Here is a 16,460-nt window from a genome sequence, read left to right on the forward strand (position 1 = left end):
CTTGAAGCGATTTAGCAGACACCCTGGTGACCATCTGGTGATGAAATGAAGTTTTATTACAAGCCAGGGGTTGCTGGGAGGGCCAAGGATCCATAAAATGGGATTTCTATAGGTTGATGGGGAACAGATGCTTATGTGGTCTTTTTTTTTTTAAAGATTTTATTTATGTATATCAGAGAGAGAGAGAGAGAGGCAGAGACCCAGGCAGAGGGAGAAGCAGGCTCCATGCCGGGAGCCCGATGTGGGACTCGATCCCGGGACTCCAGGATCACGCTCTGGGCCGAAGGCAGGTGCCAATCCGCTGAGCCACCCAGGGATCCCCTTATGGGGTCTTAAAGAACAACCCAAAGACTTATTTATTAATTACAAAGGTAAAAAATACACCTTTACAATGAAGAGCTCTGCCCTCACCCCCAGCCAAGGGTTCAAACTTAGGATCCCCAAAGGCGAGACGCTCTGACATAATGTGCCTTCTGAAACAGGTCATATTTCTGCCAGAAAAGTTTAGCTCCAATGTAATCGTGACAAACAGCCAGAGACATTCAGAATGTGGGACGTTCTGTAGGTAACTTGACATGGGTTCTTCAAAACAGCAACAAAAATCCATGTCACGAGAAGAATAGCTTTAGAGCAACTGTGTAGATCCAAGAGATGTAATAAATATGAAGTAGCAACTCTCACTGGATCCTACATTTGAAATACATTTAAAATACAAAGCAACAGAGTCATGGGTTTGGGAGGAACCAATTCTCTGTTAAAAAATGGAATATTAGAGGGGGATCCCTGGGTGGCTCAGCGGTTTAGTGCCTGCCTTTGGCCCAGGGCACGATCCTGGGGTCCTGGGATCGAGTTCCGCGTCGGGCTCCCGGCATGGAGCCTGCTTCTCCCTCCTCCTGTGTCTCTGCCTCTCTCTCTCTCTCTCTCTATCATAAACAAATAAATTTTTTAAAAAATGGAATATTAGAGGGGTGCCTGGGGGCTCAGTCAGTTAACTGTCTGCCTTTGGCTCGAGTCATGGTCCTGGGCTCCTGGGATCAAGTCCCATGTTGTGTTCCCCGCTCAGTGAGGATGCTGCTTCTTCCTCTCCCTCTGCCACCCTCCTCTCACTTGTGTGCATGTGACTCTCAAATAATAATAAATAAATAAATAAAAAAGAATAAATAATAAATAATAAATAAATAAATAAATAAAATCTTTAAAAAATGGAATACGAGATGACATGAAATTAGCATCAACTTGCTCAGGCAGGATAGTGAGACTGTGGTTCTGCAGGACAGTGTCCTTCTTCTTAGGGACGCATGTGCCAGCACTTGGACAGTGAGTCTAATGGTTTCTGAAACTGCCAAGCTGTTGAGCAACAAAGAAGTGTCTGCGGAGAGGGAGAGATTAGAGAGGAAATGTGGCAAGATGCTAGTGCTCGTTGAATCTAGGTGAAGGGCAGATCGGAGTTTATTGTATTTTTGAATTTTTAAAAAATTAAAAGTTGGTGGAAACATGAAAGTACCTGGAAATTGGTCCTACTTAACGCTTTGCAAGGATCCAATACCCCAGAGTGCACAGTCGCTCTGCCATCCGCACTTCGGACTCCGTGGCCTCTGCCTTCCTAATGCCCTGGAGACAGTGTTTTTCTTCTTGCTCCCGAGACACTTAGAATTTACCTTCTGCTCACCCAAAAGTTAGCAGACCCAGTTCCTGGAGAGAACGGAGGAAGGGTGCCTAGCAAACAGGGCAGTTCACTCGCAAAAACACGTTGCTGGAAAGTGAACAGAGGCACCTGGCAAGTGAGTTTGAACCTAAGAGACCAGCTTTAGCAAAGAGGCAGAGAAGGTGAACTCCTGGTCTCTTCTTTCCAAACATTTTTTCCTTCCATGTTAGAATTCCCTCAGTAAATGTTCTCATTTCATGGCTTTTCATTCCTCTGCCCTTTTCCTGAGGCCCCACTGTGCCTCGGGCAGCACGCTGGTTAATGGGAATGACGAGGATGGCCCGCGTCCTCAGTTTATTAACCTCACCTATTCTGAGCTTCCCATCACACTGAGTGGAAGAAATAAGGTAAAACTTCTTGGGTTCCAATAAAACATAAATGTATTATTAAAAGAAAAAAAAACTTCTTGGGTTGACCCTCTCACATCAGGTGGAGGCAGATGGATATGAATTCTTTTTTTTTTTTTCTTAAAGACCTTATTTTTTATTCCTGAGAGACCCAGAGAGGGAGGCAGAGACACAGGCAGAGGGAGAAGCACACTCCCTGTGGGGAGCCCGATGGCCCGATGCGGGACTCGATCCTGGGACCCCAAAGGCAGATGCTCAACCCCTGAGCCCCCCAGGTAACCTGGCTGGAAATTAAATCTCAGGAGTAAATCTGGTGGCATCATTTGAGGTATTGGGGTGGGGGTGGGGATGGGGGTGGCCTGGAGCCGAGCTCAGAGAGATTTCTCATCCCACAGCAGCCACCCTTACCCCGGCTCTTGCAATACAGTCAAGACAAGAGCACCAGGCAGGATAACAGAACCCAGTGTCCTGACATTGAGATAAGGAAGAGACTAGAAGGTCCGGGAAGAGAGGTATCTCTTTGGAGAACGGAAGGAGGTTCCATATAAAGGCCGAGAGGCCAGGTGAGTTGCTCCAGGCCTGCCGCAGAGGCAGCCACGAGCCCCGTGGGCAGCTGCCCGGGAAGGGGGGCTGCTGGATTCTGAGGTGTCCCTGTGTTCCCTGGAACGGGGCAGCCAGGCCTCAACTGTTACTCATCTCGGGAGAGACAGTGTTTATGAGTCATGTGGACACGAGCCAAGCACATGAAATGAGAGTTTTCAGCTAAAAGTTTAACTCTTCTCCAGAGATAGCGATGACTCTGTATTACTCCGGGAGCAGTGCACGCCGGGCGTAAGTGCTCAACAGTTTACTCATCTTCTCTACAAAGTAAGCCTACGTGGGAGTTATTACCCCATTTTATAGGAGAAGGCGGGAGCTTAGGGAGGCGAAGTAGATTTCCCATACGGAACACTCTGGAAGTTATGGAGCTGAGACGAGCCCATGTTGTCGTCCTGCCCCCAATGCTATTCTTTCTGTTGATCCTGTACTTGCTCCGCATCTGGTTATCATTTAGTTGTGAGAGCACAAAAATATTAACTTACAAGGGTTCCAGGAAATTACCACGCCCTCCTTGAGCTTACCCACTAATGGGTCTTATCTGTTCACTTCCTTCCCCTCTGATCAGGGAAATGTGCACAGGCTTGCTTGGATCCAGGAGAAATTGTTCTAAGAATTTAGAAAGAGGGAAACAGGAAGGTCTGTGGTGTGAGGGGAGCTGGACGTGGGAGGAGGTGAGAGTCATCCTTGGGGGATTTGGAAGAGTCACTTTTATCCACTCTTTTTCCCATGGGAGCTGGAGAAAGCAGATGGGCTAACCGCCACTCCTCCCCAGGAAAGAAACCTCTGGAGTGGGAGACTGGACAGACCCCAGGGCTATGCACAGCAGAAGTCGTCCCCAAAAGAAATGTGCCCGCCCTGAACATGCCTGAAATTAAAAAAAAAAAAAAAATCATAATATGTTTGGTGAGATTCGACTTCTGGTAGAAAATGGCAAAATGACAAATCTGCATTCAAATCGAAAGTGCCTAAGCCTCATGTCAACACGCAAACAAAGTGTGATCGGGGTCCCTGGGTGGCGCAGCGGTTTAGCGCCTGCCTTTGGCCCAGGGCGCGATCCTGGAGACCCGGGATCGAATCCCACGTCGGGCTCCCGGTGCATGAAGCCTGCTTCTCCCTCTGCCTATGTCTCTGCCTCTCTCTCTTTCTCTCTCTGTGTGACTATCATAAATAAATAAATAAAAAATTTAAAAAAAAAAAAAAAACAAAGTGTGATGAAGAAATCAGATTAAAAAAAAAAAACACCTTATGGATGTCGTTAGGAGGGTGCTGGGCTAACATGGATTAAGACATTGGGGGTTGGAGTCGAGGTTTTAAAAAGACAACCCAATCGGAGAAGGACAGACATTATATGGTCTCGTTCATTTGGGGAATATAAAAAATAGTGAAAGGGAATAAAGGTGAAAGGAGAGAAAATGTGTGGGAAATATCAGAAAGGGAGACAGAGCATGACAGACTCCTAACTCTGGGAAACGAACTAGGGGTGGGGGAAGGGGAGGAGGGCGGGGGGTGGGGGTGACTGGGTGTCGGGCACCGAGGGGAGCACTGGGTGTTATGCTATATGTTGGCAAATCGAACTCCAATAAAAAATAAATTTATAAAAAATAATAATAAAAAAACTAAAGCTTCCTCTCCCCTGAAAATAAATAAATAAATAAATAAATAAATAAATAAATAAATAACCACCCAAAGCTAAGGAGGTCTCACGCGGCGACCTGGGTTATCTTTTAGGATCACAACTGACGCTTATATGGAGGCACCTGCTTGCCACACCTCCTGGGGACCGCAGTTCGTCTCCAGGAGCTCAGCCCGATGTGCGTGTCCACGGTGGCAGGCGACACGGTGGCAAACTGCTGGACGTGAGTAGCTGCGTGGGCCGTGGTGGTCTGCAGAGCGGCGCGGTGGCCAACCCGGATGGGGAGCTGAACTGGGAGTGGCCACCGAGCTGCACGAGCAAGAGTCCTCCAGGAGAAGTGCCAGCTCCCCGTCTTGTGTTGCACGTTTTCCCACAGAACAGCCTTGGATGAGGAGCAGGTGACACGACGTGCAGTACAGTGGGGAGAAGCCATCTCGGTGGTGACGGATCCCAAGCTAGGGGCTCCTGCCCCTCTGGGGAACTAGGACCCAGAGGGAGGGCAGTGAGAAGAGACGGGAGTGAAAGGTCCTGAGTCAGAGGAGAAAATACGTTAGTCAAGACCCGGGGCGAGGAGGTCCTGGCAACACGTAGGCAGCACTGCAGGCGTGAGTACAGCGCCGTGGCCCAGGATGCGCGGTGCGGCCTGCATCCTCGGCGGCTCCTCCCTTCGGGCAGCTGCGGCACATCCAGGCTGGGCCTGCAGGAAGCCCGGTCAGGCGCTGCCGCTATGGATGGGGAGGGTGTTCAGAGGGTCCGCAGGGGTGAGAGGGGTGCCCCGGGCTCTCGGGAGAGAAGGGCGGGGCGACACTCGCTGCGCCTTCATGTACAATTCTGCTGCTAAGAACCTGGGATCTTTCCCGATGGAGGGCACGTACCCCTGTGCTGGCCCATGACCTTATTTTTTTTTAAGATTTTATTTATTTATTCATGAGAGACACAGACAGAGAGAGGCAGAGACCCAGGCAGAGGGAGAAGCAGACTCCCTGTAGGGAGCCCGATATGGGACTCGATCCCGGGACTCCGGGGTCACGCCCTGGGCTGAAGGCAGATGCTCAACCCCGGAGCCCCCCGGGCTGCCCGGTCCATGACCTTTTTGCTTCGTCTGCCCAGGTAGGAACCACTGACGAGCACAGAATGACCAATCCTTCTCTGGAATTCCTCGTCAAGGCTACGTGTTGCCAGAAATCACAGACACTTGGGGCATTGTAGTTCCTGATCCTAAAGACAGTGATTTTGGGCTTGGGCCTAAGACAGGGCCCGACTTGCCCGGGAGAGGTGTCTCAGTCCGGAGAGCAGACCCAGAGATAAGGATTCAGGGGTAAATCTGGTCTGGAGGTGATTCCAGAAAGCTTGCCAACAGGACCGCAAGTGAGACAGGGAAGGGAGGAGAGCCGACATGAGGGAACCATAGAAGCGAGAGGCGGCTGGGGTGAGCTGGAGTTTAACCCCACTGGGGGGCCCTGGAGAAGCCGCAGGGAGCACGCTTCCGAATCGTCCCGAGGGGCAAGAACTCTTTCCTGCCTTGAGGGTAGGGATCACCCCCGAGAGCACAGGCCCCGGTGCTTGCCGCCTTTCTGATGCCCAGGCGAGGTGAGCAGAGGCTGGCGGAGGAGAGCTGCGGGGACCAGGGCCCCGGGGAGACTGCGCGGCTGTCGTTTGGGGTGAGCACAGCTAACCGCACCTGCTCCGGGGTGCCTGGCCTCAACGGGTGCAGCCTGTTGGGTGCAACTGCCCCACTCCCTGGAGAGCCGGCTCTCGACACATTACACAGCATCATGGGGATGTCCATGGCTGTGCCTTTGGGGCCTGAATCCGGTGGCACCTCAGAGGGTGTGCATGACGTACGTGGCTTCTGGCATTTGTAGGTTGGGGGGGCTGGCCACACACACGGAGGGGACAGACCTCTGGACAGTCCTCAGGAATTCCACAGAGCGCCATGGAGCACAGTTCGGGACGTCAGACCCCAGCGGGGCATGAAAGGATGCAATGGGTATGTTGTCCTCCCTGTCCCCGCGGACGTCGCTGTGATAAAAAATGATTCAAGAGGAGGAAGAGAAGAAAGGCCAAAAGCAAGGTCAGAGGATGAGACCAAAGAGGGAAGGCAGGCGTGGAGAGGCCAACCCCAGTCCAAGGTCTGAAGCTCCCAGGGGCGTGAGTGAGCCCCTCGCTTAGGGGACCCTGCCGGCAGCTCCTACAGGGGCGACATGGACCGTCTCCCTGGGGTTACCCACCTCCCAGGTAAGCCGGAGCTTCTATCTTTTAATTCGTGCCCAAATGCAAGGAGGTCTGTGTAGAGGACAGAGGGGCGGCGCTGTGCTCTCTGGCGCACACTCAGCCCTGTAGGTCTGCTTTTATTTTTAAAAGGACGGGAGCAAAAGCGCGGGTGAGCCGGAAACAACTGCTGTCTTTGGGCTGTTAAGGGGTCAGCACGTGCAGGAGGCTCCCCTGCGGTCGCTCCCAGAGATGCTGGAGAGCTGAGCTGCTGCCTGGCTGGAGAGGGGGACGCCCCGGGGACGGGAGGGGCTGCGGGGGCGCGACCCCCATCCCGACCCCCACTAAGCGGGGCTTCCTCCCAGCCTGCGGGGCGGTGGCCCCGGGACAGGGTCTCGGCTTTGGGGCTGCCCGAGATGCGGGGAAGCAGGCCGCGGGGCCCTAGGGACCTGACTGTGCCTCGGCTGGGGCCATCCTCCATCCATCCCCCGTCCCCCACCCCGCCGTCGCCAGCCCCCATATCAGGCTCCCGGGCGGGCCGAGAAGCCCCCAAAACCTCTGCCTGCACAGAAGCCCCAGAGCACCTCTGAGTCCTCAACTAGTCATGGTTCTCAGAGGCGGTGGTAGCCTGGAAGCCGAGGTCTTTAGGATCCCCCTGTATATGGGGTTGGCTGCTTTCTCCCGGGCACGTCCCATGCATGAGGCCTCGGTTGTGCTGGAGCTGAAGCGCCCGAGCCTGCAGCGGGACGGGGGCCTCTTGGCAACCGGCTCGTTCCCCTGGGATCGTACACGACTCCTCTCTAGAGGTTTCCCGCACGGCGGGAACCAGAGACATGCGTGCAAACCCCAGCTGGGTGTCGTCGGTGTCGTTTTCTGTGTGCTCTTCTTCCCAGACAGAGGGTGGAGATGGGCTCACGCCCCTGTGGGGCGGCGCAGGGTGTCTCCAGACGTGCGCTCCAGCTGCTACGGCCCGGCGATGGCCCCAGGCCCCTTGGAGAAGTACGTGCCGGTGACCTTATTTAGCTGAACAATCACTCGTTCCATTTTCGAGAATTAAGGTGAAAGTTCACATTTTCCTCACTCAACAACACAAATTCTCAGTACCGAGGAAGTCCGTACCAAGAAACTAACTGGTTTGTTCTGCTTTCTCTCTAGTCCATTTTTTTTCCTAGAACTGGACAATTGGAGGGCCTGGGACCAGGAAACTGAGCATCACACGGATTGTGCCAACACGTGGCCCCAAACCAAGGCCCTGAGTGCAGAGTCAGACTCTTAGAAACAGAACCGTGGCCACCGGGCGGTGGTCTCTCTCCTTCAGGACATTTCTTCTTCTTTTCCTTCTTTTTTTTTTTCTTTTGTTTTGTGTCCTAAACTCCATGTTTGAGCGAAATAATAGGGTAAATTTCTTCCTCTGTGTGGCTCCCTCCAGCTCTGTCCACGCCCAGGCCAGACCGTGCTCTTTCTCACAGCCGCGTGGTATTCCACGCAGAAGGCACCACAGCTCCCATACCCGCTCCGCTGCCGCTGGAAGCCTAATTTTTTTAATTTCTCCCCGTTTTGTCATCCAGTCGCATAGTCGACGAATCTTTGTTAGTGCCCTCCTCTGAGCCCCACTTCTTCCCGAGGTGAGGAGTCGGGCGGCCAGCACGTCCCCTCACCCAGAGCGGCCTCGTGCAATGTCCCTGCGCAGCGAGGTCCTCCTTCGGGCGCTCCCGTGTTGCACCAGCCCTTTCCTCCCCGCACCTTTGGTTCCACAGAACAGGGAGGCCACCCCCCGAGTCACCCCTCAAACTCACCGCAACTCGCAGGCCCGTTCTGGTTCCTGTGTCAACCCCCCCAGCACCTGCTTCCTCGGCCCGTGGTCAGCTGTGTCCCCGCCCGCAACCCTCGGAGGTGGCTCCTCTGGGTGGGCCCTGACCTTGCCCCGGGGCGCCCAGGTGTGCTCACCCCGTCCGTGACCCCGCAGGAGCCGTAGCTCTCGGCCGTCCCAGGCGCGCAGCACCTTGCTCGCTCCTGCTGCTCTGTGGCCGGGAGCCCTGACGTGCTGAGGCCCTTGGCCAGCTCAGAGCCCAGGAGAAGTGGGGCCGCGGGCCCCAGAGCCCTCAGCCCCGGGAAGAGCCCCCGGCGGCAGCCAGGTGGGGGGACAGCACAGAGCCAGGCCCACAGCAAACCCCAGCTCGGGCGCCGATCTGACGGGACTCGGCTCCCCGGGGCAGCGCTCCCCGCCAGGTTCCAGCGAAGGCCGCCTCTGCCACCACCATGCCAGCCCGAGCCCTCTGTGCCTGCCAGTGCATCGCATCTTCCCCCCCCCCCCCCGGACTCCCCTCCTGGTCCCCTGGGGGTCCCCGCAGTTCCCGAGCTCCCGCAGCCCAGGTGAAGCCCGGAAGCCCAAAGTCTGGACTCCACCCCAACCAATGAGCCCGTCTGTGCCAGGGGGCCCGGCCATGGCCATGGGTGTTTCGGTTTTCTCTCTTTCTTTCTTTTTAGGTTCTTGCAGCGACTGTCCTAAGCGGCTGGGGCGGCGCGAGCTGAAGACCAGGCTGAAGAGAACGACCAGGCGGAGAGGAAGGGAGGTGAGCAGGGGTGCGGCAGCGACGAGCGCGGAACACGGGGCCTCGGGAGCCCGAGCAACACGTCACTGTGGCTTCTGCAAAGCAGGAGGCGGCCCAGCTGCCCCCCATGAAAGCGAGCACGCGCCCACCCGGTTCCCCTCGCGCTTCCATGGGGCCAGGAGCAGAGGAGCCCCGGAGGGAAGAGCAAAACAAGAGAATGTGCTACGGGCTCCGCTATCGCTTACTTCGGACAGTTGACCTTTTATTGAAAAAAAAAAGTTCCATTTGACAAACTCCATGCGGCATCTCACACGGAGCTGCCTTCCTGGTGATGAGAGTCCCTACAACAGTCTACACCCTGCAGCAGTCTACACCTTGCAGCACTTTATACCCTACAACAGTCTACATCCTGTAGCAATCTACACCCTGCAGCACTCTATACCCTACAACAGTCTACACCCTGCAGCAGTCTACACCCTGCAGCACTCTACACCCTACAACAGTCTACACCCTGCAGCAGTCTACACACTGCAGCACTCTATACCCTACAACAGTCTACACCCTGCAGCACTCTACACCCTGCAGCAGTCTACACCCTACAGCACTCTATACCCTACAGCAGTCTATACCCTGCAACAGTCTACACCCTGCAGCACTCTACACCCTGCAGCAGTCTATACCCTGCAGCAGTCTACACCTTGCAGCACTCTACACCCTACAACAGTCTATACCCTGCAGCAGTCTACACCCTGCAGCACTCTACACCCTACAACAGTCTATACCCTGCAGCAGTCTACACCCTGCAGCACTCTATACCCTACAACAGTCTACATCCTGCAGCAGTCTACACCCTGCAGCATTCTACACCCCACAACAGTCTACACCCTGCAGCAGTCTACACCCTGCAGCACTCTACACCCTACAACAGTCTACACCCTGCAGCAGTCTACACCCTGCAGCATTCTACACCCCACAACAGTCTACACCCTGCAGCAGTCTACACCCTGCAGCACTCTACACCCTACAACAGTCTATACCCTGCAGCAGTCTACACCCTGCAGCACTCTATACCCTACAACAGTCTACATCCTGCAGCAGTCTACACCCTGCAGCATTCTACACCCCACAACAGTCTACACCCTGCAGCAGTCTACACCCTGCAGCACTCTATACCCTACAACAGTCTACATCCTGCAGCAGTCTACACCCTGCAGCACTCTACACCCCACAACAGTCTACACCCTGCAGCAGTCTACACCCTGCAGCACTCTACACCCTACAACAGTCTACACCCTGCAGCAGTCTACACCCTGCAGCATTCTACACCCCACAACAGTCTACACCCTGCAGCAGTCTACACCCTGCAGCACTCTACACCCTACAACAGTCTACACCCTGCAGCAGTCTCTCGGGTGCGATACCATTGTGCCTGAAACAACGTACGCTCCTTAGTTGAAAGAGACTTTCTCTATGGCTAAAAACGCTCACTGCCTTCTGAGCCTTCGGGACTTGCGACCCTCCCGCTGGCGGGGCTCCGGCCCGGACCTGGGTGGCTGGAGGTTGGGGTGTGTCTGGGAATCTCCTTCAACAAGGCAGCAGTGAAGTTCACCGTGTGGCTCGACGCCTCCTTTCATGAACAATTTCTCTGCAGCATGCGACGCTCTTGACCGCATTTGACCACTGTCGAACTTCATTAGCTGCACGCACCCTCAGTCCTTTGTTGTCACCCCGACAGCCTCACAGCACCATCAGCGGGAGCAGATCCCCGCTGAACATCGAGACCACAGTCTTTGCTCATCATGACAAGCAGAGACTCATCTGTTCAGGTTTGATCCTCAGATCCCAGCAATTCAGTCCCATCTTTATGAGACTCCACTTTTTTTTTTTTTTAAAGATTTTATGTATTTATTCATGAGACACAGATTGAGAGAGGCAGAGACCCAGGCAGAGGGAGAAGCAGGCTCCATGCAGGGAGCCCGCCGCGGGACTCGATCCCAGGACCCCGGGGTCACACCCTGGGCCCAAGGCAGAGGCTCCACCCTGAGCCCCCGGGCGTCCCCAGCCTCCACTTCTAACTCTGGTTCTTGCTGTTCCCAGAGATTCCGCAGCGACCTCTCCACTGACCTCTTGAACCCATCTCAGACCTCTGTGAGCCTTGGAATCCGCTTCTCCCACATTCCTGTCAATGTTGACATTTGACCTCTTCCCGTGAATCATAGATGTTCTTCGTGGCGTCTAGAACGGTGAGTCCTTTCCAGAAGGTTTTCAGTTTAGTTTGCCCAGATCCATCACAGAAATCACTATTTGTGGCAATAATAGCCTTACAACAGTTATTTCTTGAGTGATAGGACTTGAAAGTCGAAATTGCTGTCTGATCCGTGGGCTGCAGGACCGGCTGCGTTAGGGGCATGAAACCAACTTTAACCTCAGGGCACGTGTCGTCGGGGCTCCTGCGTGTCCAGGCGCATCACCCGTGAGCAGCGGTACTTTGAAAGGAATCTTTCTTCCTGAGCAGGAGGTCTCAAAAACGGACTTGAAATATTCAGTAAACTGAACGCCCTCCGACGTGCTGTCGCCCAGGCTTCGTCGTCCCCTGATGGGGCACGGAGACAGGAGACCCCGCCTGGTTCTTAAGAGCCCTAGATTTTAACCTGCCTCGGCTTTCATCACGCCTTCCTCGCCAAGCTGAGTCTCTGCTAGATTTTGAGTTCGAGTGGCAGGTGCGTGACTCTTCCTTTCGCTCACTTAGAGGCCGTTGTAGAGGCAGTAACGGGCCTAGTTTCAATTTTGTTGTATCTGAGGAAACAGGGAGGCCCAACAGGGAAAGAGACGGAGGGGCTGGTTGTTAAAGCAGCCAGAACACGCAGTTACTGTTTGCCCTCTTATTCGGGGGCGCTTTGTGGTGCAACGGTCACGTCGAACACTGCTGATCACAGATCGCCGTAACAAATACGATGCAATACAGTGAAACAGTTTGGAATATTGGGTGAATCACCGAAATGTGACACAGAGACCAGGAGTGAGCAGATGGCATGGGGACACGGCGCCGGAAGACTTGCTTGATGCAGGGCTGCCGCGAGCCTTCAATCCGCAGGACACACCGTATCCACTCAGAGCAAGAGGGATGAGAGCAATGAGGCGCCGTGTGACGGCCGCCCCTGCAGGTGTTCCCAGGTGAACCGGGGAACGCAGACGGGGCAACACGAATGTGAGCGCACGTCTGCAGGTGTGAGTGACTTCCCAGGATGGCTCTTGGGTAGCCCGGACTTCGCTGGACGTCGGAGTCATCTGGGGATGCCCAGGTGCCACCCTGTCCCGCTAACGGCACAGTGTGCGCAGTGACCGGGGAAGGCCTACGTTTCCTCAAGGCTCCCAAGCGATTCAGCGAGCGGTGGAATCTGAGAACTACTGTCCTAGTAGCTATTTCGTGGGGCTGGCGGGTGTCTGGAGGAGAGTGACCCTGATAAGTAATGGTCTGGGGCTCAGGGGTGGAGCTTTGGCCCAGGCTCAGGGCTTGACCCCGGGGTCCTGGGATCGAGTTCCGCATCGGGTCCCCACAGGGAGCCTGCTTCTCCGTCTGCCTGTGTCTCTGCCTCTCTCTCTGTGTCTCAGGAATAAATAAATAAAATTTTTGAAAAAGAAAGAAGAAAGAAAGAAAGAAGAAGAAAGGAGGAAAGAAAGAAAGAAAGAAGAAAGAAAAAGAAAGAAAGAAAGAAAGAAAGAAGAAGAAAGAAAGAAAGAAAGAAAGAAAGAAAGAAAGAAAGAAGAAAGAAAGAAAGAAAGAAAGAAGAAAGAAAGAAAGAAAGAAAGAAAGAAAGAAAGAAAGAAAGAAAGAAAGAAAGAAAGAAAAAGAGCACTTTTCCTTTGTCATTTTCTGCAGATTCTCTTCCACTGCTCCTGCGCAGTCGCCTTCATGGTCATTGGGATCCCAAAGCTTCAAATGACCACCAGGTCCTGACGTTCGGCCGTGCTTTCCCTCCCGGTGCACGCGCCCTGAAGCCACAGGGCAGTGTGCAGCCCTCGCAAGGGCCTCGGGGAGGGTGTCCTTCCCACTGTTCCCCACAGTGAATGGCTGTTCTGCGTGGCGGGGCAATGTCTATGACCACAAAAGGACTCACACGGGAATACGACCTAGAGGAGCGCCCGCCACAAGTCATTCTCTCTTCTCAGACAAACCGAGGCCTGAAGGGACCATGGACTCTAGCTGGATGCGATTTCATGGAAGCCCGAGCCGGTGATTGTTTATCAGGAGTGCCCCGAAGCACAGCGTCTCCGTGTGGGATGCTGACACTGTGGAGAGATCCCCTCTGAGACTCTGTTAGGGAGCCCATCAGAGAGCCTGCAAGAATTTGTGAGCGTTCATATCGGCATTCTTTTACAATAACCATAAACTGGAAAGATCCAAATAATCCGAGAATTATATTATATTCTATTATATATATTATATATATATCATATATAATCGTATATGATATGTATCATATATAATATATCAATACATAATTATAATCACATGATTATATTAATATTAATATATTATTACATATTCTATATTATGTATTAATATATTATATGCTAATATATCACACATATATTAATACATTATATTAATAATATAGATAATAAATATATAAGGATAATATATTAATATATTAATATAAATATAATTACATGTTTATAATTATGTATTAATATATATTATATATTATATTATTATACATTGTATATTATATATTAATATTATATATTACATTATATTATTAATATATTATATTATTATTAATAATATTATATTATCATATTATATTATTATATTATATTCTCGGAATAATCCGAGAATAGCACACAGACGCCCTCACTTGTGCTGCCATATGACGGCCTCAGAATTCCAACCAAACATGCTCAAAGGCTCACACAATTCCACGCATATGGAGGACAAATGGAAAGCGCACTAAATAATCTCAATGTTTTCTTGGTACGGAAAATAAAATCTGGGTTTGTGTAAGCATCTGCATAGTTGAGAGCACTATCGGCCTCCATCCCACTGACAGTCACAATTATTGATTGTTCTTTTACCACTACAGGCACAACTTGCTTTATCGTGTTTTGCTTTATTGTGCTTTAGACATATTGCCTTTTTTTTTTTTTTAGACAAAATGAAGGTTGACGAGAAACCTGTGTGGGGCAAGCGTATTGGTGCCATATTTGCTTGCTTCATGTCTCTGTGCCAATAAAGTATTTTCAAATTAAGATACGTACATTGTTTTTAATTTTTTTTAAGATTTTTTATTTATTTATTAGACAGAGAGAGAGAGAGGCAGAGACACAGGCAGAGGGAGAAGCAGGCTCCTTGCAGGGAACCCGACAGGGGACTCGATCCCGGCACTCAGGGGTCACGCCCTGAGCCAAAGGCAGACGCTCAACCGGGCATCTCTAAAAGCTTCCATTTTAACAAAGACCAAGAACTTATATACAAGTTCACACATGGCTGCTTTGAAATGTAGGTTATATTGGTGCCCGGTCTAATTTTGTAGAGTACATGGGAACAGAGTAAACGTTCCTAAGGCTTGGCATGGCACGGAGCTCCGCAGTGGCCAGAGATGAGCTATGCATCCGGTGCGGCTGGGCCGTTTGTGGCGTTGTGGAAATCCTACCTCGCAGCTTCAGTAGGTAAATACTGTCCTGATCCTAATACTTTCCCATGACCTCACTGCCGGGGCCCCACACCAGCACCCTTCTCAAAACTCGTAATCTAATGTCTAAAGTGCTTATATCCAGGACTGGGCCTTATTAGCCCAGTGGCCTGCGTCAGGTTGTTGCTAAAGTTGTGCTGTTAGTAAAACATATTTTACTATCACTCTTGACGAGGACTATTCTGATGCCAATGACTTGACCAAAAAAATAATATCGAAGATACAAAGAGGATAATTGGAAGCAAAATTATTATAGATGAAAATAGGAAAAGAAAAAAAGAAAAAGAAAAAAAACAAAAAAAATAAAAAAAAAAAGAAAATAGGATCATGTCCCATTCATGAGGCAAGACGATGAAGCCATCCCAGGGCCCGATCGTATATTATCTGAAGTCTTCTAAAAATATTACCTGGAAGGGCACCTGGCTGGCTTAGTTGGTAGAGCCTGTGACTCTTGATCTTGGGATTGAGTTTGACACCCCTTGGGTGTGGATATTACTTGAAAATGAGATCTTTGGGGGGGAAAAGTCACCTAGATTCCTGAAATAACCTCATAATCTGTGTTACCCCCCAGAGAGCCGGTCTCCTCACCGCTTGATCAACAGGGCCCGGGACAGGGTGCGACATAGAAGAGACACTCACAGTGTACTTGAGTGTGTGAGTGATTTCACCCCATTGCTACAAAGGATGGCCTCCCAGGGCTCTTTGTACTGTAGGAGAATGAGAACACATTCTGCAACAAAAAGTATTTATTCAGTGATCTATTTAAGAAGTATTTATTGGGCAGCCCGGGTGGCTCAGCGGGTTTAGCGCCGCCTCCACCCCAGGGCATGATCCTGGAGACCCTGGGTCGAGTCCCATGTCGGGCTCCCTGCATGGAGCTGCTTCTCTCTCTGCCTCTCTCTCTCTATGTCTCTATGAATAAATAAATAATTTTTTTTTTAAAAAGAAGCATTTATTGTTGTACTCTAGGCTCAATGTGGAGACGATAATAATGTGGGGAGATTTTTATCTTTAGAGATGACTTGCTTGAGTTTACGGGCCTGGCAAGCGAGAAAATAGACGTAGGACCCTCGTGTTCAGTCGTGGAGGCTTTGTTGAGGAGTGTGTGCCTGCGTCTCGGCTGTGCCGTGGCCGTTCACTCACGTGCGCTGGACTTCGTTTGTAAAATGAGACCTACTCTCCCTACAGGTGGGTGGTTCGCGCAGAATGCTTGGTGGCTCGCTGGCTTGTTTCACTCAACACGTACGTAGTTGTGGGCAACACGTGTGTTTCTTGTACGTCAAATGTAAACAAAAACCTCATCATTTGAATCACGCTTTTAATGTAAAAAAAAAATGCTCTTTTTGGGAAGGTGTTGTGTTTCGTTTGTCTTTTGATCCTCCGCACCTAGGACAGTGCATAACAGGGCGGTGCTCCATGTGAATGGATATACACCCTCCTTGGATGCTTCTGACCCTTTTTTGGGTCCGATTTACTCAGGCTATGGGAAGTGGAGGGTGTAGGTACCCGGCGGTGCGTGCGTTGATCTAAACTCTCCCTGCCGACCTGCTGGGAATTCCCATTCAATGTTCATGGCAACTCAGTGGGCACCTCTGGTGGAGCGAGGAATGCAAATACGGCAAAGACCGGACTCGACTCTCAAAGAGTTCATATCGGCATGTGTTATGCGGACTAAGCGTGATTCCGTAATACTCAAAGAAAACCATAGAGTTCCTCACC

The 16,460-nt window shown here is 51.6% G+C and overlaps 1 long non-coding RNA gene across 1 annotated transcript; it reads left to right on the top strand.

Annotated features, from left to right (window-relative positions):
- The first annotated feature begins 9,653 nt into the window (after window positions 1-9,653).
- Window positions 9,654-12,717, top strand: LOC140619082 (uncharacterized). Its single transcript, XR_012019000.1, has 3 exons — window positions 9,654-10,874; window positions 11,146-11,291; window positions 11,397-12,717. It is a non-coding gene; the product is annotated as an uncharacterized lncRNA (long non-coding RNA).
- The last annotated feature ends 3,743 nt before the right edge of the window (window positions 12,718-16,460 follow it).

This window comes from Canis lupus, chromosome 27 (assembly GCF_048164855.1).
Source record: "Canis lupus baileyi chromosome 27, mCanLup2.hap1, whole genome shotgun sequence".
NCBI lineage: Eukaryota > Metazoa > Chordata > Mammalia > Carnivora > Canidae > Canis > Canis lupus.